The sequence below is a fragment of the Panulirus ornatus genome, chromosome 1 (assembly GCF_036320965.1).
Source record: "Panulirus ornatus isolate Po-2019 chromosome 1, ASM3632096v1, whole genome shotgun sequence".
Lineage (NCBI taxonomy): Eukaryota > Metazoa > Arthropoda > Malacostraca > Decapoda > Palinuridae > Panulirus > Panulirus ornatus.
In genome coordinates, this window is record NC_092224.1 from 16504809 (window position 1) to 16531812 (window position 27004).

General features: G+C 44.7%; 1 long non-coding RNA gene across 1 annotated transcript in view; it reads left to right on the forward strand.

The window, feature by feature from the left end:
* Window positions 1-27004, forward strand: part of LOC139759568 (uncharacterized) — a 274680-nt gene that overhangs the window by 203816 nt on the left and 43860 nt on the right. The gene's annotated exons all lie outside the window — the stretch shown is intronic.

Below are 27004 nucleotides of genomic sequence, written 5' to 3' on the forward strand. Positions count from 1 at the left end.
CCGCATGACCTCCGAGGGAAGACATTTTATGCACGTCACCACACTCGTGTGTAACACTGGAAGATGTGATTCATTGCTGTGTTGCTCTGTACATTGTGTTGCTTCACTGATCATCAGTTTGACTGGAGATGGGCAGTGTTCGTGTGGCCGAGACGTATCTGTATTTCAAGAACAACGTGAAAATTAGTTTAGGACATTTAACTCGCAATTTATATGACGAAGCAAATCGTATGGTGAGAGAGAGAAAGAAACAGCTAGTGACTGCTTTATACATGCATTGGTCTTTAACAAACAGTGTATTAAAGAAAATATTTAGCCTGCTTACACGAATATATATGTATAAGTAAACTCGCTGGAAAAATAAACACAGACGCTCCAAGCTTTCGACTATATTTCAAGCCATTTTCAAGAATCCTTGAAAATGGCTTGAAATACAGTGGAAAAGTTGGGGCTTCCGTGTTTATTTTTCCAGAGAGTTTACGCATATCAGTGCTTGACGGGTGTATGTGATTTACTACACGAATATATATATATATATATTTTCTTTTCTTTTCTTTTAAACTATTCGCCATTTCCCGCGTTAGCGAGGTAGCATTAAGAACAGAGGACTGGGCCTTTGAGGGAATACCCTCACCTGGCCCAATTCTCTGTTCCTTCTTTTGGAAAATTAAAAAAAAAAACGAGAGGGGAGGATTTCCAGCCCCCCGCTCCCTCCCCTTTTAGTCGCCTTCTACGACACGCAGGGAATACGTGGGAAGTATTCTTAATCCCCTATCCCCAGGGATAATATATATATATATATATATATATATATATATATATATATATATATATATATATATATATATATTTTGCTTTGTCGCTGTCTCCCGCGTCAGCGAGGCAGCGCAAGGAAAACAGACGAAAGAATGGCTCAACCCACCCACATACACATGTATATACATACACGTCCACACACGCAAATATACATACCTATACATCTCAATGTATACATATATATATACACACACAGACATATACATATATACACATGTACATAATTCATACTGTCTGCCTATATATATATTTCTTTCTTTCAAACTATTCGCCATTTCCCGCATTAGGAAGGTAGCGTTAAGAACAGAGGACTGGGCCTTTGAGGGAATACCCTCACCTGGCACAATTCTCTGTTCCTTCTTTTGGAAAATTGGGAAAAAAAAAAAAAAAAACCGAGAGGGGAGGATTTCCAGCCCCCTGCTCCCTCCCCTTTTAGTCGCCTTCTACGACACGCAGGGAATACGTGGGAAGTATTCTTAATCCCCTATCCCCAGGGATATATATATATATATATATATATATATATATATGTATATATATATATCTTTTCTCATTTGTGCTCTCATCTTTCTCTCTCACGCTGGCTTTTATGTTAATCTTTCGTATGTTCCTTTGAGTCGTGTCATCCAGTGTTCATCAGGACGCACCGCTGGAAGACTGAGAGCTAGTGCGTGGGTGACGACTGTACGTGTAGACGGGGGAGGAGATATGATTGTCGACAGGATCAATCTTGCCTGTAATGTGAGGGTCCATCATGTGTGTGTGTGTGTGTGTGTGTGTGTGTGTGTGTGTGTGTGTGTATTTTACACTGATGGATCATGTTATTTCGGAAACCTACCGTTTTCTTCCGGCGTGACTGATATTTTGCCGACACGAAATGCTTACACAAACAGCGCGCATATATTCCTCGCTGCGAACACACCTGGGGCGTCCGTCCATCGTTTTATGTCCGCAGGAACATCGTGCCCGTCCCCTCACTGCGTACACGAACACCACACTCACCCCACGTTCTGCTTACGCTCGTATCTTAACGCACTCATCCCTTTCCACCTCCCCTTACGCAGATGTGTGACCAAGTCTCCACTTACGGAAGAAAAGTCCTCATCGAGGCCAGGGCCTTGCATGAAAAAAGAGGTGCAAGAAGACTCGGAGAAAAGTAAGGAAAGACAGTGTAGAATTGTGTAACAAGTTGAATAACACACACACACACACACGGGTTAAGGGGAGGCAAAGGTCGTCGGTGTTCGGGAAACGTGACGGGGTTTAGCCCCGAAGCTTTGAATAACAGGACGACCCCACCTCCTCCCCCTCGAGCTGCCATCAGCCATAGTAGTAATCACATGACGTTCTGGCCAAGAGGGACGCAGACGACAGCTGTTGGGAGCAAAGAAAGAAGTGATACCTATAAAAGGGAGAGAGAGAGAGAGAGAGAGAGAGAGAGAGAGAGAGAGAGAGAGAGAGAGAGAGAGAGAGAGAGAGAGGACCATGACTTTTTGGGACACATTGTGTGTAGTTTTGAAGTCAGGTCTTGAGTTCGATAAGTGGTACTGCTGCCGTAGACCTGAACCCCGTCGTGTACTGAGTGTGGAGCAAGAATGAAAAGGATGCGTGTCGATTTTTTTCCCCTCCCCTCCATTTTTATTTAAAAACCTGTGCGGGCGTTAGAATTGGGTCATTATTTCCGGGGAGTTGAAAACTTGTTGCAAATCAATAGCAGTTAACTCTTTGTCACTCCCGGGGAAATTATTGCATGTGGGGATGGGTGTCAGGGGCCGTACTGGTCATATTGTCTCTCTGAGGGTAAGGCCAGCTTATTGTCCCAAGTTGTACTGTATCTGGGGTTAAGACCAGTTTATTGTATCTGGTTATATTGTACTCTGGGGATGTGGCCAGTTTACCGTACCTGGCTATATTGTATCTCTAGGGTAAGGCCAGATTACTGTACCTGGTTATCTTGTATCTGTGGGGTAAGATCAGTATATTGTGTATCATGTAATATGATGCCTCTCCAAGCGTAATAAGTTTAGTGTATATCTTCATCATTGATTGAAGTACACTTATCAGCCGGTCATGATGATGATGTTGATCGAATTATTCATCGTGTGAATTAAATATGATATATTTATTTCAGTGGAATTATTTATTTTTCGACTATTTCCTTAATCACGCTTTACTACCTGGCACCCTGTGTCGATGCACTGTACCCATACTTTCACTGAAATTTTTTCTTTATGTATACCTGTAGAATATATATATATATATATATATATATATATATATATATATATATATATATATATATATATATATATATATATATGATGTAATTTGTAGTCGTTTTGGTCATTACGTACACTAACGCGGCTTCGGTGCTGCTAAGTGTCTTTGTCTTGTAGAAATACAGATATAATTGGAATATTTGAAGAAATATCGGCGGAAGATGGTAAAATGGATGTATATGATATAGATACAAGTATGTATATTATATATATATATATATATATATATATATATATATATATATATATATATATATATATATATATATATATATATATTCCTATGAGTCCACGGGGAAATGAAACACGACAACTTCCCATGTGCGCTTTCGTGTAATAGTCACATCATCAAGGGAGATAAAAAAAAGAAATATAACGGTCAGTTATAGGAATATACTTGATCACGCGCTCCTTTGTCATCCTTTTATATATATATATATATATATATATATATATATATATATATATATATATATATATATATATATATATATATATATATATATATATGAATGTATAAATACATATTCGAATTTTTTTTCATATATATCGAAACCTTTCTTTTTTCAGTTAATTGAATTAGCTTTCATTTCAGTCAGTTGATTATAGCTTTGCTCAGTCTGTCATTCGATGAGGCCAGACAGACAAAGAGCTCTGTGATGTTGTGTGTTCAGTCCATTTGGCAGATGGGCATTCATTTAATTCATTTGTGTGTCCGTTCTTCATTGACGTGAGTGGCTGCACAAGATTACGTGATTGGCAGATTGGTCGTTCATTGATTCAGCCTTACGCTCTTGGATTCATCGACTCACTCGCGCGGTTATTCATTCCGATTGAGACGGGGTTTTGAGTCATTGTTGGCACTCACGCATTTACTCAGTCACTGACGTGCTTACTCATGCTTGTATTCATTTAACCACTTTTTTTTGTGCACCCATGCCTTTATTCACGCTTCCACTCCCCCTCCCCCCCCGCCCCCTCTTGTTTAGTATTTACTCATCAAATGCAAGCTAGTGGAATGATGAGTCACTGTCTTACACTCATGCACTCACTAGTGCATCCAGTTATTCATTCGCCCAGTTGATAAAAAAAGAAAGAAAAAAATGCTTTCAATTTCTTCACCTGTAAACGTTCCCGCTTTTTCTTCCCCTCATCTTTGCTCTGGTTGACTTGCCCCCTCGGGTGGGCGCGCCCGGGGGGAACTCCCCTTTGTGGCGGGGCAAGTAATCGCTTCCTCCTTCCGCTGAGCTGTTCCCAGGCGGCCGATACAACCCCTGCGGTGGCCGGCCTCAACACTACCACCACCACCAGCGCTAATGGCTTTATAGGTAGCCAAGGGCGCCGCAGCAGCCTTCCGTATGCTGTGGCCGAGCTGGAGGTTATGGTGGGGATGGAAAGATGGTGCTGGTGGTGACGTAGAGGGAGAGGGTGAGTGGTGGTAGGTGGTATGGGGAGGGACGTAGATGGAGGAGGAGAGGGATGGATGAGGTGTTGGCCAGACCAAGATGAAAGGAGAGAGGGTGTTGTTAGTAGGAGGGATAGAAACTGGGTCAGAGGACGGTATTGGCTCAGAGTGGAGCAACGGCTGGTGGGTACGATCCTTGGGTCGCATCGGGAGGACTCGAGGGTCGCACCGTAAGGTCAAGAGTCGAACTGTCGTGGGTCAGGGGTTTATGTTCTCACACTTGCAGTACTGAACATGTGCATCACACCCGGGCAGACCGACAGATATATCCTGCGTCACTACTGGGTCTACTGACTACATAAAAGAAAGAGAAATGTATAAACGTAGCATCTGAGCAAAGAGGAGATTACCCACGTTGCACGCAGCTAGCGAGGGAGGAGGTCAGACGACGATAGTTAAGGAGGAGACCAGACGTAGCTTGCGAGGGAGAGGTCCAGACGCAGCTGGCGTGGGAGGAGGCTAGACGACGGTAGTGATGTAGGACACCAGACTCAGCCAACTAGGGAGAAGGTTTACATGCAAAAACTTGGCCATATAGAGGGGCAGATCCAGTCCCCATTACCTACCCTACCCCGACATGATAAGATTTTTAATAAATGTTTCCCGGATACATTTACTGGACATTTTCTCTCGGACCTCCCGAAAGTTAGGACAAAAAAGCAACCATCCGTCGCGGTATGTGGCTCCCGTGGAAAAATAATACCCCGGCCAGGTTACTGTCCCTCCACCACACCAGCCCGGTACGACCGTCTTAATAGGATTAGAAATTCCGTACTGGAAATAGTATCAGCTTCCGAGATCCGTCTCGCCTGCTGCCAGCACCTGAGTTGAAGGTTACAGACTGGCCTGAAATTGGTCGGGTTGTTTTCACTGTCTATCACGGACGCGTGGGTTAGATAGATGGTGACCGGTATAAGACGCGGGTGGAGTCGGAGTTGATGAGAGTGTTGGCCACGTCGGGAGGCTGATGAAATGATTATCCTCTCATGTGTGTAACGTTGTGATAGTTGAGTACCCAACCCTCCCCCTACATCCTTCCCAGGCATCCCCATCCCGCTCCTTCATGTGCTCGCCCTCTTGATCATGTCCATCACCCCCACACTCTCTCTCTCTCTCTCTCTCTCTCTCTCTCTCTCTCTCTCTCTCTCTCTCTCTCTCTCTCTCTCTCTCTCTCTCTCTCTAATACCCCTGTCCTCTCATCTTTTCTCGTTTAATCCCTTCTCCCCCCCTCCTCCCTTTGTTGCCCCCCTTCCCTCGTCTACTTGCCTCATGATATGATAATCTCACCAAATTATGCCCAGCAGCAGATGGTCTGCGTAGTGGTTGTTCTTTTTCTTTGCGTAATATGTGCGTTGAATATAATCGCCTGGGTAGCTTGTGGACGCTAGCTGCAGGCGGGACTGACTGGATTGGGAATTACTCTCAAGCTTGTTCTCAACACCTGTAGGAGGAAGACGACTCTGGCTCCTGAGAAGGATGACTTTCCCTCTCCCTTCCTTGAGTGCGCTTCGCTCTTGAGTATATCATCTTAACTCCTGGACTTTGACGACTATAGTCAGTCATCGTACTTAAGGCCTGTGTCTTTGTACTCAAGGAGGTAGGACGTCGCATCCAAGGGGTTAAGTCATACTTAAGGGGTTAAGTCGTCCTTAAAGGTTTTGAGGCGGTGGTAACGAAGAGGCTGAGGGGGATCCCAGATTGTCGTCAGCCACTGCAGAGCTGGACGGCTGTGTGTGTGTGTGTGTGTGTGTGAAGCTGATAGGGTTATTTACGACCAGCGTATTTAGTGAGACCATGTCTTCACATTTTGTGGTGCGTGTGAGGGTAGCAATGGGTGGATGACATAACTGTCGTAATGGGGAGTGATTTATGGGAAGAAGAAGAAGAAGAAGTGGTTGTTGGTCATGGGAGGATGGGTGGGAATTACTGTATCACTGGTGGAGTCATATTCTGTGTGAATGGTTGGGATTTCCTGCTTTTTTTGTCTTTTTTTTTCTCCCACAGGACGTAAACTGGTAATGGGAAGCGGACAGTCTATTGTGGGACTCGATTTTTTGTTGTTGTATTGCTATTTGAACGATGATTGCTTTTAATGCAGAGGGCCAGTTGGTTTTTGTGAACGTGTGCACGATTGAACTTTGAAGCCAATGTGGGAAATGTCTTGCTCTGCTGGACTGTGGTAAGGATCACGGGGGTAATGACTCGCACAACGGGCAGAGTCGTGGGACTATGTTAACCAGCTTGGTGCCGCCGCTGAGCTAAAATTGCTCATGGTTCGTTAACCGCGCCAGCCGAAAATGTAGATGATAACTGTAAAGAAATATCGTTTAACTGACGACCGAATAAGAATTTCACTGCCCTAGAAGTGCATGTACCGCAGTGACCAGACTGTGAACATAGCAGAAATGTATTTGTTGTAAAGTACATAAGGTTACACCAGGCCAAGACCCAAGCAGGAGGAGTAAGCACGGGAAGAAATTTTAATTAGCTGCCATCATCGAACTGAATCCCTTGAGGCCAACGGTGCGACCCTAGAGCACGACGGTATGACCCGTGAGCGGGCACGACCGTTCACCTCTTGCGTATGACGGCTGAGGTCAGGTCAGTAGCCAGGTCAAGGGTGGTACTGTTGTGCACAGAAGGCCGTGCCATTGTCCAAGACAGACAACGAGCGTGTTTACCAAATGGCGTCCTAGCTACGTCTCTTCGTTGTATATCAAATGACTGTTATGTTTCTCTTGTGTCTCCCCTGATGATGTGATTATTACACGAAAGTGCATTTGGGAACTTATCGTGTTTCATTTTCCCCGTGGACTCATAGGAATATACTTGATCACGCCCAAAATTGTGATCCTTTCCAGTATATATATATATATATATATATATATATATATATATATATATATATATATATATATATATATATGTGTGTGTGTGTATATATATATATATACACACATATGTGTGTGTGTGTGTGTGATTTTTAAAAAAGCTTTTGAAGACGCAGCATCCACTACGTCAGCCAGATCAGACTTGTACATGTTATCTTCAGACTCGATCTTTAGTTTGACTCAACTCATTAAACACGACCCATGAGTACGATGGCCAAGCCTTTAACTAAGGCCCTCAAGGGTCAGGTCAAAGACAAGGTCACCAGACCCAGAATCGTACATTGTCGGTGGGCTAAGGGTAAACAGAAGCTCAGAAGCTCATGTGTCGGTTCCATCGCCAGACTCGGGCATGAAGATCCTGCGGGACCAGTACATTGATGCTGTTAACCCGGGATTGGTCTCTCTCGTTAAGGCTTAATTTTTTGAGGTTTGTGGAGTCTGAAGTCGTTGACTTGACGCGTCTCCTGGTGTGTTGTGAAGGGCACCGATGGGAAAGAACACGACCAGCGTTCGCAGTAGATTATTTAAAGTTGATGAACCTTTTTTTTTTGGGGGGGGGGGGCCTAGGTTCTTAATGTTATGTTCTTGTCAGGTTGTAAGTAAATGATGGTGTTTCAAGACCGGCTCATTTCATTCCTTGTTTTATGTGACTTTGGGCTTTGTAATAATCATTATATATGCTATTGTTCTTGTTTAGATAGACTGTAGCGAAAAAAATAATGAAAATACCTTTTTTATTTAATTAATTTGGTAAAGCTTGTAAATACCAGTGTGTGTGTGTGTGTGTGTGTGTGTGTGTGTGCTTAGGTTAGGGTAGGCTCTCGAACTCGACCCCCCCCCCCCCCTACTACTCCTTTCAGTTTTTAATTAGATGATTAGATGGGGGGGGGGGCGTTGAGGTATGGCCGAGGGGGAGGCACAGTATAGTAGAGAGAGAGGATGATTATACAGTGCACAGATGTGTGGTGCGGGTTTTACTGGGGCTTGCGTATGGTGTGCTTGATACGTACTTTTCTTGCTTTGTTTATACACCCCCAGCAGCCTGGATGTGTGTGTGTGTGTGTGTGTGTGTGTGTGTGTGTGTGTCTGTGTGTGTGTCTGTGTGTGTGTCTGTGTGTGTGTTCGTCAGGACGGAAGCTGAAATTCACTGTTCTTACCGATGAATGACTGGGTCTTCTCTCAGTGGATTTGAGGCACCGTGGGGACTACGTATCCTCCATTCTCGTAGTACTGCACAGCTTGTGAGTCTGTCCGTTGTCCGTGTGTCTCTGGTCCTCTAGTTCCTGCCGTGTTCTACCATCGGTTGAGGATGCTCCACTTGGCTTTATCTTCAGTCGTTGATGATGTTCTTGTTTGGCATATTCAGCGTCGAGGATCTTTCGTGAAGAGTCGTAAAGCCTGTGTGCCGTGTGGAAGGCAGGCAGCCTCGGTGTGCGTGATTTGGAGGCGAGGCGGGTGGCTACTGGGGAGTAGGTCAGTGTAGGAAGGATCGTAGCCTTTTATCAGGTGTGATCACTTCCCTCTCCCTCGCTGTGCTGCCACCCCCACCTCAGCCATCCCTTCCCACTGCCGACGCCGCCATGCCGTTCACCCGTCACCCGTCCTCACCCATCACCACCACCACGTTATTCTTTTCCTTCGGTGGTGAAAAATGGAAAATAAAAAGATCGGCGGAGAAATATATTTTTATGTAGGGCGGCACGCGTGGACCGCACCATTATCAATTCAGGATTGTTTCACGGTTGATTTGACTCTCCAACTGGTCCGCATCGTCCAGCCGGCCGCGCGCCTGCTTCCCCTCCCACCCACCGGCCTCGGGTGGGGCGTGTAGCACGGGGGTGAGCGTTGTGGTGTGTAGCTGGAGTGGGTGGGGGAGGAATTGCCGTTTGGTTGTAGAACTACGGGGGATTTGGTGGTGGTACAGAGTGTAGGTTGGCGGTATGGTGTGGGTAGTGAACGAGGTTCGGTAAGGCAGTTTTCCAGTTCAAAAAAAAAAAAAAAATCTTTTGTCTAGATATACACGCACAAAAGCATTTCAGCGAGAGCATTGATAGAAAGCATTGTCTGGATGACAGTGTGGGTAGGTTGTGGTGTGGATGGTTGTGAGGTGTTGTAACAAGTGGTTGGTGATTGTTTAGAGTCGTTGTGGCTGGGAGAGGTTGTGATTTGTTTGCGTTTGTGTGTGTGTGTTCTTATATTTCTTGTTTGCTTGCTTCTGCTTGCATGTGTGTACACATGTCTTATTATATGTTTGTGTGTCTTTGTCCGTGTGTTTATGTAGCTGTTTGGGGTATGAGGCTGGGGGGTGGGGGGGAGCATATTTATAACCAACGGTTGTGGTGACGTGGAGGGAGACGGATGTAGTTAGCATGTCCTTGTTGTGAGTTGTAATGTTCTGAGGGAGATTCTGATAGAGTGTTGTGATCCATTCCTGGGTATTGGTCCTGGATTATTAGTGCGGTTGTGAATTGCTATAAAACTCCTGTTGCGTCCATTTCTCATCTTCAGTAAGTTGATGGCACCTTTCACATACCCTGCCGGCCGCTCTGTCGGCTCGCCAGGACCTTGTCTACCGTCAGCTCGAGACTCTGGATTAACCACTGTTCGGATGGGAACGTTCGTATGAAAACGCTGGAGGGAGAGAGAGAGAGAGAGAGAGAGAGAGAGAGAGAGAGAGAGAGAGAGAGAGAGAGAGAGAGAGAGAGTAACGATCCTTAAGCACGACGGTACGACCCTTGAGCGCGACGGTACGACTCTCATGCGCGACGGTACGACCCTCAAGCGCGACGGTACGGCTCGCTCTTGAGCACAGCGAAGCGACCCATGCCTTTGATCTGACCCTCGGGGGTTAGGTCCAAGGCCAGGCCACCGTACCCCCGAGGCAACACCGTCATGCTTAAGGGACTGTTCGTGCCACCATGCTGCCGCCCTGGCCACCATCATGGCCTGGGACAATATTCTCCCATACCGTTTTTTTTTTCTTTTGGCGGATTTCCCACGCCCCATACACCCTTCTGCCTCCCCACCCTCCTCCCTTAACTCACCCACCCTTCCCAATGTTTATCACCCCTCCAGTCCTCCCCATTCATTAGGTGTCCCCTCCCCAGTCCTCCCCCGCAGCTGCCTTCTGACACTCCCCCCTCCTCTTCCTCCTCCTCCTCCTCCGCTGCCGCCGCCTCCCCCAGGAGCCCCGCTGGTCCGGGGTCTGATTGTATTTGTTTTAGGGTCACGGTGACGCTGACGGGGTTGAAGAGACAGGCGGGCGGGAGGGCTTCAAAGGCGCCATTGGTGTGTGTGTGTGTGTGTGTGTGTGTGTGTGTGTGTGTGTGTGTGTGTGTGTGTGTGTTAGAGGAGGATCCATGTGTGTGTATGTGGAGGATGGAGAAGGATCCCGTGTGTATACGTGTAGGATAGAGAATCCCGTGTGTGTGTGTGTGTGTGTGTGTGTGTGTGTGTGTGTGTGTGTGTTGATAACCAAGGAGAAAATGCAGCACGATACGTCCGAGTGCACTTTCGTGTAATCACATCGTCCGGTGAGATGCAAGAACGAACTCACCCGGACGATGTGATTACACGGAAGTGCACTCGGACGTATCGTGTTGCATCATCATCCCCCGTGGTTATCAGTAAGTACTGGACACGCGCACCACCGTCACCTACTGCTATATCTATCTATCTATCTATATATATCTATCTATCTATCTATCTATCTATCTATCTATCTATCTATCTATCTATCTATCTATCTATCTATCTATCTATATATATATATATATATATATATATGTATATATATATTCGAGAGATAGGATCCACAAGTGTATAATCCCCTTCCCTCCACACACACACACACACACACACGACATTCACCTGCCACATTAATGATCTGAACAGAAAGCAACACACAGACTAACTAGCACCACCTTCTTGGCCTTCCACCCTCTCAGAAGTGAATATAACAAAGCTACCGGCCTCACTAACCGCACCCACAACAATCACCGGCTGCCTGGCAACCACAAACACTCAACACCTTCACATTGAAACAAAGATCCTGCCAGTACAATCCCACCTTAACATGCTCGACACACAATTCTCTGCAGCTCCATTGGACCCCTCCCACCCAGACCACCAACCCCAGCCTCACAAAGCAGTAACATTTCCTCACAGGTCCACCTCACTGCCAGCAAATACAGCAATGAAAAAAAAAAAAAAACTGAAGCAACCCGACAAGAGCTAAACTACCGACCTCCCAACTCGGTCTTCGACTCGTCGGACACACACCCCTCAGAAACCACACTCCCTAGACAGACACGAGTCACTCCTCCGCAAGTGCTCTGGACATCACCCATCACTGGAACACTACAAACACCGTTACAACACTTCCCAAGACCCTTCATGCCCACGATGCAACTACCATAAAGAAGACAACGAGCACTTCCTCCCCATTTGTCCAACGCTCTGTGCACACAGACGCACACACATCACAACACTTTATGACCTGCGGCCCCGACCGGTGAAAACGAGGAAGAAGAAGTCGGGAGGCAGAACAGAGCCCCTAAGGAGGCTGTTAATAGGGAGAAAAAAGAGGGCTAATCCATCAATAATTACGGAAATCTACGAACCAAAGTGGAAGGTGGATGTGAGAATAGAGTTAACGAGGAAAGCCCAGAGATGGGAAAGCTGGAAGGATGACCAGACATGAATAACACAGGAAAGAATATCACTCGTGGATCTCACCTTCCGCAAACCACAACACTGATGTGAAGGAAGACTGGGAAATTCAAGATGCTCAAAGAAATTGGAATTCAAGTATTTCTAGACCATAGATGTAGCAGAGATCAAGTTAATTTGGACGTTAGATGGCAAACGGTCACTCTTTTCGTGTTGAAGGCTAAACAGTTTAACAAGCTCGGGCGCTCGTTATATAGGCACAGAATATGAGCCAGGGTCATCATAATCCAGTCATTATTGGTCACCGTTATGTCCACAGTTCACTTACTATGTAAACTGCCGAGTGATTCCGCTGCCCAACCCTTGTTAACATTTTTCCAATATGTAACTTGTGACGTGACTCGATCACTGAGGCCCAGACTCTGGACCTCTCGTGCGTCACCGCCCGCAGGATGGGTCTGGGTGCGCAATAAAGTCGCCGACCTCGCGGCAAAAAATAAAGATGGGGTTCGTCTTCGGTCTGTACGGCCAGCTTGTGCTGAGAGAGAGAGAGAGAGAGAGAGAGAGAGAGAGAGAGAGAGAGAGAGAGAGAGAGAGAGAGAGAGAGAGATTTTCATTGTATGAAAAGAGATTACAGGAGGGACCACAGGATTAGTGAGAGGTGCAGTAGGAGGTGAGGGGGTGAGGGGAAGTTAGCATTAAGTTTATTGCTATAGGACTCTCTGGGTTTGTTTTGTACACACACACACACACACACACACACACACACACACACACACACACACACACACACACACACACATACACACACATACACACACACACACACATTATAACTAAGAAAAAACAGATCTCATTACAGTTTACATCAGATGTAACGACGTAGATCTGTCACTGAAATGTTGTCTATGTATATTTTAAGAACAATAAATATTTGAAAACTAGAAAAAAGATATTACCTATCGTTGTGTACCCAGTTACAATTACATATGTACCCTATGTATACCCCAGATCTCACACTGGGAGGTCATTCGTGTGGGTTATCTTATTCTACACGTCAGGCAAGAGAGATCATAGCGATTCTCCGATCATTAAAGACATTTCTGCCTCACAGAGAAAAGTTTGCATTTGACTTCCAGTTGGTCACCAGCACTTTAAGATTCATCGCAGACCCTAAGGCAACGTTGACAGGGCTGACAGTTTTAGCTTCGCTATTTTTTCAACTGCTTTTATTCAAGACATTGTTTTAAGCCAAATGATTTGCCTTTTTTTTTTTTTGTCTAATATTATTTATTAATTTTACAGGAAGGACCGAGTTCCACAGACTCAGTCAACGTAGTTTATTGCGAAAGTTTCCTTTGGTGGTTATTGTGGTGTACATACGGACTTGCTAGGGAAGGAGGGAGCTGCCAGACGTGCACAGAGTTTGAGGAGGGATGTGCCACGTATGGGACGATTTTGAGGGAGTGTGTAGCAGGCGCAGGACGATTTTGAGGAGGGTTTCGCTGAGGGAGAAGTGATGCAAGGCGGGAGCGACGTAGGGAGGCACTGCTAGGAAGGAGGGGCATTTGTCGGAACCGCTCGATGATGTGGTGATCTGATGAGGATATACAGTGAGGTGGGGAACGATGCACCGAGTGAGAATAATTGAGGAAAATTTGCCATGGGGTTGATTTCAGGGAAGATTTGCCACGCGGAGAAGAACAAGAGGGGGGGATTTGCCTGCCGTGTTTGAGGGATTCTAAGGAGGATTTGCCTGATGGGGGTGATTCTGAAGAGGATTTGCCACTTGGGGTGATTCTGAGGATGATTTGCCATGAAGTGATTCTAAGAAGGATTTGGCACGTGAGACTGAGTTTGAGTAGATTTTGCCATTTCGGGATGATGACAATGAGGATTTGCCATATGACAGTGACCCTCAGGAAGATTTTCCACGGCGAGGTAATTCTGAGGATGGTACTGCAACGTGAGGGTGTTATAGCCTTCTGGTACGGGTGGGACAACACTGGCATCTCAAGAACAATGCGAACGAAGACCGAATAGATGTAGTATTGGTCACTGTGATCACTTTAGGCTCAGGAAACAGCAGTATGGAAGGCACCGGACCCATGTTAGACCATGTGGTACTGTAACTGCCAGATTGTCCGCATTTCAGTGACTTTTGACCCTCAAGGCTTACTGTTTCGACAGCTTTGTGATTGCTTTGTTGATCGATCCTGGAAGACATTCGTGTTGATGTTTAGATCCTGGAAGGCATTCGTGTTGATGGTCAGATCCTGGAAGACATTCGTGTTGATGTTTAGATCCTGGAAGACATTCGTGTTGATGGTCAGATCCTGGAAGACATTCGTGTTGATGGTCAGATCCTGGAAGACATTCGTGTTGATGTTTAGATCCTGGAAGACATTCGTGTTGATGGTCAGATCCTGGAAGACATTCGTGTTGATGGTCAGATCCTGGAAGACATTCGTGTTGATGGTCAGATCCTGGAAGACATTCGTGTTGGTGGTTAGATCCTGGAAGACATTCGTGTTGATGGTCAGATCCTGGAAGATATTCGTGCTGATGGTTAGATCTTAGAAGACATTCTGACACTATATACAGAATTCTCGATGCCGTGAGCTGTACAAACACACGTGTGATCATGCCCAGTACAAGCAACTTCTGTAACTGCTGCAGTCTCCACTGTGCAATTTACCATCATCTAAGTATTGTCGTGAATGGTAACAACGTGCCCAGTGCTATTATATTCTGTAACTGTATGCCTAACATATAACATATTTGACCTTGTGGTCATCCCATGGGATGGCTTTCGTCTCTTCCTCTGAGCAGTTTCTGGTCTGCTATGGTAATGTGAGCCGCCCCGGAAGCCCACGTGATTATGGCTCGTCGATCACAGGGGAGGACGAAGGCGAGAAGGTTGGCGCTTGAGGGTAATTGCTGGTGACTGAGCCCCTGTACTGCCTGGCGGATAACATAGGTGATTCTGAGGGGAATTAGCTACGTGCAGAGGATTGTAAGGAGGATGCGCCGCGTGAGGGTGCTTGTGAAGATAACTTACTATGTGGGGATGATTTTAAGGAGGAATTTTGGGTTGTCATGGAGAGGTTCACTCTAAAGAGGATTTGTCATGTGTTGGTGAGTCTGGGGAGGATTTCCAGGGAGAAGGCGGAAGGGGAGGGAGAAATAATTCCCCAAGACCTCCTCTTTCTCACTTGTCTCAGTCATCCACACATTTCCATTCAGTACTGTTTTCACGCTTACACATACCGTCGTGCTTAAGGGTCGTACCATCATGCTCAAAGGTCGTACCATTGTGCCTAAAGGTCTTACCATCGTGCTTGAGGGTCGCACCGTCTTGCTGAAGGGGCTAAGGTAATGCCACGGATCCCCGTCCCAGGGGCAGAGGTACGGCCACGGACCCTCTCCCCCGGGGGCTGAGGCACGGCTACGGACACCCCTCCCTCAGGGGTGCTGGTATTCCCCCAAGCTGTCGTAAGAGATAGTTATAAATTCCCTCTATGGGCTTTTTCTTCCCCTGTCGCTCCTGGTGCTTTGAATGTAAAATTGCTCACGACCATCTGGACGGGTCTTCTTCCTCCTCTCCTCTTCCTCTTCCTCCTCTCTCACTCTCTCCTTCCTCCATTCTCCTCCTCTTTCTCAAGCCACCTATCCTCGAGCGTTCCTCAAGTGCCTGCCTGACACCACTGAGAATGTCCTGAATGTCTAGTGTGTTGTTTCTCAAAGAATTACGACTACTTGCAGCGTCTACAGTCGAGGTATGGGAGGGAGGGAGGAGGGAAGGATATGGCTGAGAAAGATGGTTGTGTTGGCGTGTCGCTTGTGTGTGTGTGTGTGTGTGTGTGTGTGTGTGTGTGTGTGTGTGTGTGTGTGTGTGTGTGTGTGTGTGTGTGAGAGAGAGAGAGAGAGAGAGAGAGAGAGAGAGAGAGAGAGAGAGAGAGAGAGAGAGAGAGAGAGAGAGAGAGAGAGAGAGGCGTCTGTATTGTGATGGTGGGAGTGTTGGTTTGTTGTCGGTGGCGGGAGATGGGTGTTGTGGTGGTGAGACAAGGTGGATGCTGGGTTGTTGTTGGTGAGGTAGGTGGGGTGTTGTGTTAAGGGGGGTAATGAGAAGGGGAGGGAGGCGAGGCGTCATGGTGCTTGATGTAGAAGGCGTTACGTGGAGGGGATGGGCTGTGGGTGTTATGTTGCTGGGTAGTGGGAGGTGTTACTTAGTGAGGAAAGGTGGTGGTGGGGGAGGGGTTGTGTCGGGGCGGGGGAAGAGGCCATGACGATCCAGGGGAGGTACTGGAGGGGGAGAGGGGGGGGGGGGATGATGGCTGGTGGGAGCTGTGGACCCGTAGCGTGAGACCTTGGTCATGGAGGAGGAGAGGGATGGGGAGGGCCGGCAGTGCAAGTGCTAAGAGCTGGGTTTGTGTTTTATCTGCCGGCGGCACGCCAGCCATCTTGCAAATTTACGAGTCTGAATGATCCAGGTGGCTGGCAACGAATGTGCCTCCTTCATTTTTCCCCCCTTGTGGATGTCTGCTATTATATTATCTGGCGGGGAGGAGGTCAGCCGCCATGTTTGGTCCGGTAGCCTGGGATGGGTGAGTTATGGGTGGGTGGTAATTCATGGGGATTCTGCGGCTGAAATATATGGGGGAGGGGGTGGTACGAAGGGAATGGCACATGGGGTTGACAGAGGGAAAGATTTGTTTGTCATGTTTCCAGAAATGGTGTGTGATTGTTTGTTCTGTGATGGTCTTCATGTGTTCATATGTTTGTTTTGTGATGGTCTTCATGTGTTCATATGTTTGTTTTGTGATGGTCTTCATGTGTTCATATGTTTGTTTTGTGATGGTCTTCATGTGTTCATATGTTTGTTTTGTGATGGTCTTCATGTGTTCATATGTTTGTTTTGTGATGGTCTTCATGTGTTCATATGTTTGTTTTGTGATGGTCTTCATGTGTTCATATGTTTGTTTTGTGATGGTCTTCATGTGTTCATATGTTTGTTTTGTGATGGTCTTCATGTGTTCATATGTTTGTTTTGTGATGGTCTTCATGTGTTCATATGTTTGTTTTGTGATGGTCTTCATGTGTTCATATGTTTGTTTTGTGATGGTCTTCATGTGTTCATATGTTTGTTTTGTGATGGTCTTCATGTGTTCATATGTTTGTTTTGTGATGGTCTTCATGTGTTCATATGTTTGTTCTGTGATGGTCTTCATGTGTTCATATGTTTGTTTTGTGATGGTCTTCATGTGTTCATATGTTTGTTTTGTGATGGTCTTCATGTGTTCATATGTTTGTTTTGTGATGGTCTTCATGTGTTCATATGTTTGTTTTGTGATGGTCTTCATGTGTTCATATGTTTGTTCTGTGATGGTCTTCATGTGTTCATATGTTTGTTTTGTGATGGTCTTCATGTGTTCATATGTTTGTTTTGTGATGGTCTTCATGTGTTCATATGTTTGTTCTGTGATGGTCTTCCCGTGTTCATGTGTATGTTCTGTGATGGTCTTTCCGTGTTCACGTGTCCCTGCGATGGCCATCCCGTGTTCACATGTCCTCCCTGTGATGGTCTTCCCGTGTTCACATGTTCTTCGTGTGAGGTCTTTTCGTGTTCACAAGTCCTTCCTGTGATGGTCTTCCCGCGTTCACATGTTCTTCCTGTGAGGTCTTCTCGTGTTCACATGCCCTCCATGTGATGGTCTTCCCGTGTTCACATGTTTGACCGAGTCGTCTCGGATTCCCAGATTGTTTCCGTATGGTCCCGAGTCAACAAGCGTTCGCTCATTCTTGGGCAGGAGTTCCAGGTCTTTCTGACGTTTGATGTCCGGGGGATCTGGGCGGCTCGGATGAACGTTCGGATTCTTGGAGTATATATATATATATATATATATATATATATATATATATATATATTTTTTTTTTTTTTTTTTTTCGCTGTCTCCCGCGTTTGCGAGGTAGCGCAAGGAAACAGACGAAAGAAATGGCCCAACCCCCCCCATACACATGTATATACATACGTCCACACACGCAAGTATACATACCTACACAGCTTTCCATGGTTTACCCCAGACGCTTCACATGCCTTGATTCAATCCACTGACAGCACGTCAACCCCGGTATACCACATCGCTCCAATTCACTCTATTCCTTGCCCTCCTTTCACCCTTCTGCATGTTCAGGCCCCGATCACACAAAATCTTTTTCACTCCATCTTTCCACCTCCAATTTGGTCTCCCTCTTCTCCTTGCTCCCTCCACCTCCGACACATATATCCTCTTGGTCAATCTTTCCTCACTCATCCTCTCCATGTGCCCAAACCACTTCAAAACACCCTCTTCTGCTCTCTCAACCACGCTCTTTTTATTTCCACACATCTCTCTTACCCTTACGTTACTTACTCGATCAAACCACCTCACACCACACATTGTCCTCAAACATCTCATTTCCAGCACATCCATCCTCCTGCGCACCACTCTATCCATAGCCCACGCCTCGCAACCATACAACATTGTTGGAACCACTATTCCTTCAAACATACCCATTTTTGCTTTCCGAGATAATGTTCTCGACTTCCACACATTCTTCAAGGCCCCCAGAATTTTCGCCCCCTCCCCCACCCTATGATCCACTTCCGCTTCCATGGTTCCATCCGCTGCCAGATCCACTCCCAGATATCTAAAACACTTCACTTCCTCCAGTTTTTCTCCATTCAAACTCACCTCCCAATTGACTTGACCCTCAACCCTATTGTACCTAATAACCTTGCTCTTATTCACATTTACTCTTAACTTTCTTCTTCCACACACTTTACCAAACTCAGTCACCAGCTTCTGCAGTTTCTCACATGAATCAGCCACCAGCGCTGTATCATCAGCGAACAACAACTGACTCACTTCCCAAGCTCTCTCATCCCCAACAGACTTCATACTTGCCCCTCTTTCCAAAACTCTTGCATTTACCTCCCTAACAACCCCATCCATAAACAAATTAAACAACCATGGAGACATCACACACCCCTGCCGCAAACCTACATTCACTGAGAACCAATCACTTTCCTCTCTTCCTACACGTACACATGCCTTACATCCTCGATAAAAACTTTTCACTGCTTCTAACAACTTTCCTCCCACACTATATATTCTTAATACCTTCCACAGAGCATCTCTATCAAGTCTATCATATGCCTTCTCCAGATCCATAAATGCTACATACAAATCCATTTGCTTTTCTAAGTATTTCTCACATACATTCTTCAAAGCAAACACCTGATCCACACATCCTCTACCACTGCTGAAACCACACTGCTCTTCCCCAATCTGATGCTCTGTACATGCCTTCACCCTCTCAATCAATACCCTCCCATATAATTTACCAGGAATACTCAACAAACTTATACCTCTGTAATTTGAGCACTCACTCTTATCCCCTTTGCCTTTGTACAATGGCACTATGCACGCATTCCGCCAATCCTCAGGCACCTCACCATGAGTCATACATACATTAAATAACCTTACCAACCAGTCAACAATACAGTCACCCCCTTTTTTAATAAATTCCACTGCAATACCATCCAAACCTGCTGCCTTGCCGGCTTTCATCTTCCGCAAAGCTTTCACTACCTCTTCTCTGTTTACCAAATCATTTTCCCTAACCCTCTCACTTTGCACACCACCTCGACCAAAACACCCTATATCTGCCACTCTATCATCAAACACATTCAGCAAACCTTCAAAATACTCACTCCATCTCCTTCTCACATCACCACTACTTGTTATCACCTCCCCATTTGCGCCCTTCACTGAAGTTCCCATTTGCTCCCTTGTCTTACGCACTTTATTTACCTCCTTCCAGAACATCTTTTTATTCTCCCTAAAATTTAATGATACTCTCTCACCCCAACTCTCATTTGCCCTTTTTTTTTACCTCTTGCACCTTTCTCTTGACCTCCTGTCTCTTTCTTTTATACATCTCCCACTCAATTGCATTTTTTCCCTGCAAAAATCGTCCAAATGCCTCTCTCTTCTCTTTCACTAATATATATATATATATATATATATATATATATATATATATATATATATATATATATATATATATTTTTTTTTTTTTTTTTTTTTTTCATACTATTCGCCATTTCCCGTGTTAGCGAGGTAGCGTTAAGAACAGAGGACTGAGCCTTTGGGGAAATATCCTCACTTGGTCCCCTTCTCTGTTCCTTCTTTTGCGAAATTAAAAACGGGAGGGGAGGATTTCCAGCCTCCCGTTCCCTCCCCTTTTAGTTGCCTTCTACGACACGCAGGGAATACGTGGGAAGTATTTTTTCTCCCCTATCCCCAGGGATTTATATATGTGTGGCGGGTTAGCGACGGTAATGAATGAAAGCAGCAAGTATGAATTTTGTACATGTGTATATATATATATATATATATATATATATATATATATATATATATATATATATATATATATATATATATACGTTGAAATGTATAGGTATGTATTATGTGCGTGTGTGGATGCGTATGTATATACATGTGTATGTGGGTGGGTTGGGCCATTCTTTCTTCTGTTTCCCTTGCGCTAACACGGGAGACAGCGACAAAGTATAATAGAAAAAATAATATATGTTTGTCTCATGGTGAGGTGGCTGAGGACTGGCGGAATGCTTGCATAGTGCCATTGTACAAAGGCAAAGGGGATAAGAGTGAGTGCTCAAATTACAGAGGTATAAGTTTGTTGAGTATTCCTGGGAAATGATATAAGAGACTATTGATTGAGAGGATGAAGGCATGTACAGAGCATCAGATTGGGGAAGAGCAGTGTGGTTTCAGAAGTGGTAGAGGATGTGTGGATCAGGTATTTGCTTTGAAAAATGTATGTGAGAAATAGAAAAGCAAAAGGATATGTATGTAGCCTTTATGGATTTGGAGAAGGGATATGATAGAGTTGATAGAGATGCTCTGTGGAAGGTATTAAGAATATATGAAGATTGCACCGGATGCGTTAGATCATATAAACGCGAGCGTGCAAGAGGGTGTGAGCCGCGCACTGGAGAGAGCGAACTGGAGGAGATATGAAGCTATCAGGGTATACCAGGGAAGGTTTCCGGGGCTTGGCTGTGGATATGGGGTTTTGGTTTAGCTATTCCCATTCTTCGTCTATTCCAGGCGATTACTCTGAGCGCGAAACGGCAAAAAACTATATATATTGGGGTGAAGAGGGTGGTGAGAATAAGTGAGCTTGGGAAGGAGACTTGTGTGAGGAAGTACCAGGAGAGACTGAGTACAGAATGGAAAAAGGTGAGAACAATGGAAGTAAGGGGAGTGGGGGAGGAATGGGATGTATTTAAGGAATCAGTGATGGATTGCGCAAAAGATGCTTGTGGCATGAGAAGAGTGGGAGGTGGGTTGATTAGAAAGGGTAGTGAGTGGTGGGATGAAGAAGTAAGATTATTAGTGAAAGAGAAGAGAGAGGCATTTGGACGATTTTTGCAGGGAAAAAATGCAATTGAGTGGGAGATGTATAAAAGAAAGAGACAGGAGGTCAAGAGAAAGGTGCAAGAGGTGAAAAAGAGGGCAAATAAGAGTTGGGGTGAGAGAGTATCATTAAATTTTAGGGAGAATAAAAAGATGTTCTGGAAGGAGGTAAATAAAGTGCGTAAGACAAGGGAGCAAATGGGAACTTCAGTGAAGGGCGCAAATGGGGAGGTGATAACAAGTAGTGGTGATGTGAGGAGATGGAGTGAGTATTTTGAAGGATTGTTGAATGTGTTTGATGATAGAGTGGCAGATATAGGGTGTTTTGGTCGAGGTGGTGTGCAAAGTGAGAGGGTTAGGGAAAATGATTTGGTAAACAGAGAAGAGGTAGTAAAAGCTTTGCGGAAGATGAAAGCCGGCAAGGCAGCAGGTTTGGATGGTATTGCAGTGGAATTTATTAAAAAAGGGGGTGACTGTATTGTTGACTGGTTGGTAAGGTTATTTAATGTATGTATGACTCATGGTGAGGTGCCTGAGGATTGGCGGAATGCGTGCATAGTGCCATTGTACAAAGGCAAAGGGGATAAGAGTGAGTGCTCAAATTACAGAGGTATAAGTTTGTTGAGTATTCCTGGTAAATAATATGGGAGGGTATTGATTGAGAGGGTGAAGGCATGTACAGAGCATCAGATTGGGGAAGAGCAGTGTGGTTTTCAGAAGTGGTAGAGGATGTGTGGATCAGGTGTTTGCTTTGAAGAATGTATGTGAGAAATACTTAGAAAAGCAAATGGATTTGTATGTAGCATTTATGGATCTGGAGAAGGCATATGATAGAGTTGATAGAGATGCTCTGTGGAAGGTATTAAGAATATATGGTGTGGGAGGCAAGTTGTTAGAAGCAGTGAAAAGTTTTTATCGAGGATGTAAGGCATGTGTACGTGTAGGAAGAGAGGAAAGTGATTGGTTCTCAGTGAATGTAGGTTTGCGGCAGGGGTGTGTGATGTCTCCATGGTTGTTTAATTTGTTTATGGATGGGGTTGTTAGGGAGGTGAATGCAAGAGTTTTGGAAAGAGGGGCAAGTATGAAGTCTGTTGGGGATGAGAGAGCTTGGGAAGTGAGTCAGTTGTTGTTCGCTGATGATACAGCGCTGGTGGCTGATTCATGTGAGAGACTGCAGAAGCTGGTGACTGAGTTTGGTAAAGTGTGTGAAAGAAGAAAGTTAAGAGTAAATGTGAATAAGAGCAAGGTTATTAGGTACAGTAGGGTTGAGGGTCAAGTCAATTGGGAGGTAAGTTTGAATGGAGAAAAACTGGAGGAAATAAAGTGTTTTAGATATCTGGGAGTGGATCTGGCAGCGGATGGAACCATGGAAGCGGAAGTGGATCATAGGGTGGGGGAGGGGGCGAAAATCCTGGGAGCCTTGAAGAATGTGTGGAAGTCGAGAACATTATCTCGGAAAGCAAAAATGGGTATGTTTGAAGGAATAGTGGTTCCAACAATATTGTATGGTTGCGAGGCGTGGGCTATGGATAGAGTTGTGCGCAGGAGGGTAGATGTGCTGATAATGAGATGTTTGAGGACAATGTGTGGTGTGAGGTGGTTTGATCGAGTAAGTAACGTAAGGGTAAGAGAGATGTGTGGAAATAAAAAGAGCGTGGTTGAGAGAGCAGAAGAGGGTGTTTTGAAATGGTTTGGGTACATGGAGAGAATGAGTGAGGAAAATTGACCAAGAGGATATATGTGTCGGAGGTGGAGGGAACGAGGAGAAGTGGGAGACCAAATTGGAGGTGGAAAGATGGAGTGAAAAAGATTTTGAGTGATCGGGGCCTGAACATGCAGGAGGGTGAAAGGAGGGCAAGGAATATAGTGAATTGGATCGATGTGGTATACCGGGGTTGACGTGCTGTCAGTGGATTGAATCAGGGCATGTGAAGCGTCTGGGGTAAACCATGGAAAGCTGTGTAGGTATGTATATTTGTGTGTGTGGACGTGTATGTATATACATATGTATGGGGGTGGGTTGAGCCATTTCTTTCGTCTGTTTCCTTGCGCTACCTCGCAAACGCGGAAGACAGCGACAAAGCAAAAAAAAGAAAAAAAAAAGAAGAAAAAAAAAATATATATATATATATATATATATATATATATATATATATATATATATATATATTATCCCTGGGGATAGGGGAGAAAGAATACTTCCCACGTATTCCCTGCGTGTCGTAGAAGGCGACTAAAAGGGAAGGGAGCGGGGGGCGGGAAATCCTCCCCTCTCATTTTTCTTTTTTTTTTTTTCCAAAAGAAGTAACAGAGAAGTGGGTCAGGTGAGAATATTCCCTCAAAGGCCCAGTCCTCTGTTCTTAACGCTACCTCGCTATCGCGGGAAATGGCGAATAGTATGAAAAAAAGAGAAAAAAATATTTGTATATAAGTATATATGTATTAGCAGTTTGTTATAAAGGGGTTTAGAAGTTAGGGGCCCAGTGCTGTTGAACACAACTGGGTGCAGGTCATGGAGATGATTCAATCCACGAGATAGGATCAGATTCACTTCCTTAACAACAATGTCCATAACACCCTTTAATTTCAAAGACTAGGCACATAATGCCTCTTGATGGAGAACGCACCACCATTGCTGGTGCCCCATCAGTTGTGATGCTAGTTAAATATGACGCATCAAGTTTCATTTCTGACATCATTTTCAACAAATCATCAACAATAGCTACTGCAGTAACCGTGTCCTCCATAGGAATTGATTGAATAAACTCTTCAAAAATGTGACAAGTTAAGGTCACTTATCGGCAAAACACTGCAAGTTTAGCAGTGTCCCTCAAGTCTGTGTTCTCATCAAGCGCAATTGAAAACGCTGCAATTCGTTGCAGACATCCCTTAAACAACTTTACACATCTGCTGACATTTCTTCAGTTCGCCGTGTGATCGTTCTACCAGACAGGCTGATAGATGCGTATGATAATTTCTTTTCAGGACAAACAACATCCACCACTGCCAGTAAACATACTTTGACAAACTCTCCTTATGTAAAAGACTTCCCCTTTTCTGCAATACGTTTTGCGACTTCGTGGCTGGCACGAGTATTTCCTTCATTTTCAATGCTTTTCTTCAAAAAAAAAAGAAAAGGTTTTCCACAACACGCCTTCAGTCGCTCAACTTCATTTTTCTTTGTTTGTCCAGTAAACTTATTACAATTTCCACTATGGCGGGTCTCGTAATGGCGCCTGATACTTGATACATTTTTCACCAACATTTTTTAGTCAAATGAGACAAACTGGTTTCCCACCTTGCTCGATGAAGAAGTAATCTAGTGTCCAAGTGTCTGGAAATTTCGGGACTCAACGTCTACCTTCCTGAGTTTGAATTGCATTCATTGGATTTTTTCTTTAATTTCATTTCTAGACGCAAGTTATTTCACAAGTATACGGTAGAACATGTAATATGTGTAACTCGAAGGATCCTATCCCAAAGTAACTCCGTTTGGGCGTTGTTCACAAGTCTTCCTACGAAGCTGTAGTGCCTGTTATAACTTGCCGCCCACATTCCAATACATGTTCTAGAACATTTGTTGACGGATGATAGCAGCTCTCACAAACACCTTCAGAGTTCAGAGTTGTGTAAGAATGTTTGGTCGGAGGATTGGTTCACAATTATGGACTCATCTCTGTATCAACTTAAGATTAAAGAAGCTATTCTCATCGATCAAAAACATCGTCTTTTTACAAACAACTTTTTCATGTAAATTTAACCCTTTCGTTTTGATGTGTCACGCTGATTTTGTTTTTTGTCCTTTTTATTTGCCATCATTGTTTTCACCGTTTGAAACACGTTTATATTTTAACACATCTTTTGTTTGAAACTATTTTGCACCGCCATGTGATGCTTGAAATTCAGTTTATCTTCCGAGTAATTCATACTGAGGATGATTGTTGTACAATCGAAACCGGTACCGGTGCAACAGACACTTCGTAATATTAAAATGTTATTTTTGTCAAATTTGTAACATGTTGATAAATATGTGGTTCACGTGATATCTTGTTCTTGCAAGAGATGAGAGGTTGTGTGACATAAGTGAAGTGACCCTAGTATGCCTCTAAACCACCAAATCTGTGGGAGCATCACTCCCTTGCGGAAGTAGAAAATGGATGATTAGTCCGAGATATTCCTTTCCAATCACTTGCCTATCTATCGACTGTATCAAACCATAAAAGTGGTGACAAAATACATACCTTACTACAATGAATTATACTTTCTTCTTCGAGCAGATATTTAGTGTGGCTTTCTGGTTAAAACACTGTGACGCTATTTCTGTTTACAAACTTAAACGATCCCACCTGAAATCCTGCGCGCGCAAGGAGAGTATCCAATTTCTAATGCATATTGATAAGTTCGTCCGCCTTCCTGTCATTCGTGTATACAACAGTGTTTCCGTCACTTGTGATGCTTGGTTTGGAACACTGGAGCCAGTGTAACAAAACGCCATGCACGATCCATCAGTGTGGTCGGTCGCGTGAAACAGAATAAGGACAAATCGTGAGCGGGCCGGATAAGCACAGTATTCCAATATTTGCTCACGGGCCGGTTAAAATCCCTTCGCGGGCCGTAGGTTGCCTACCCTTGGGCTAGGTTATGTGTATGTGTGTGTATGTGTGTGCATACGAAGGAGTAAAAAACTTGGTACATATATTCAGTGTCCGCGTAAAACCTTGTCCGGTTCCATATACATTTTCAAAGGTGATCTCACACTTACATGTTATAACTTTGTCATCCCTTTGGCCTTGCTTACCATCTGCAGACGTTAATGGCCTTTGGCGCCGCCGAAGGGGCTTTAAATTAATCCTTCAAATTTCGTCTATTTCTGGACATCGCCACGTCACTATAATGGTCTTTTATGCCGCCAAAGTTGCTTTACTGTAAACCTTTATCTCCTGTATGAAGCGAGGCACTGATGAGGTATTGCATGAAGTAGCCGCCTGATCGCGCATTCTAGGCACCCAGTGCGCCTAGAAATCTCTTCTGTACCCGGGTCATTTTCTTCCTTTCATGTGAGAATCGGGGCTTTCTTCTGCTTAGAAATGTAAGAGCCAACCATCTTGAAGAAAGATATATATCGTTCAGATGTGAGATTCCATCAATGAACTGGTAAACATGAAGAGTAAAGAAAGAACATCGTTCCTACAAGATAGTCTGAGGCACACTGAGGCGGGTTCCTGGTGTAAACACCTTTAGAAACACGTCTCAGCGACCAGACCTTCTATGATTTCAACCTGAGAGCGTCATATGCTTGTACCCACAATAAACCTTAGTCGCGTATCGCTTTTAAGAATACGTTGGGGGACGGACAAGGTTTTTTGCGGACACTACTACAATGTTAAGAGA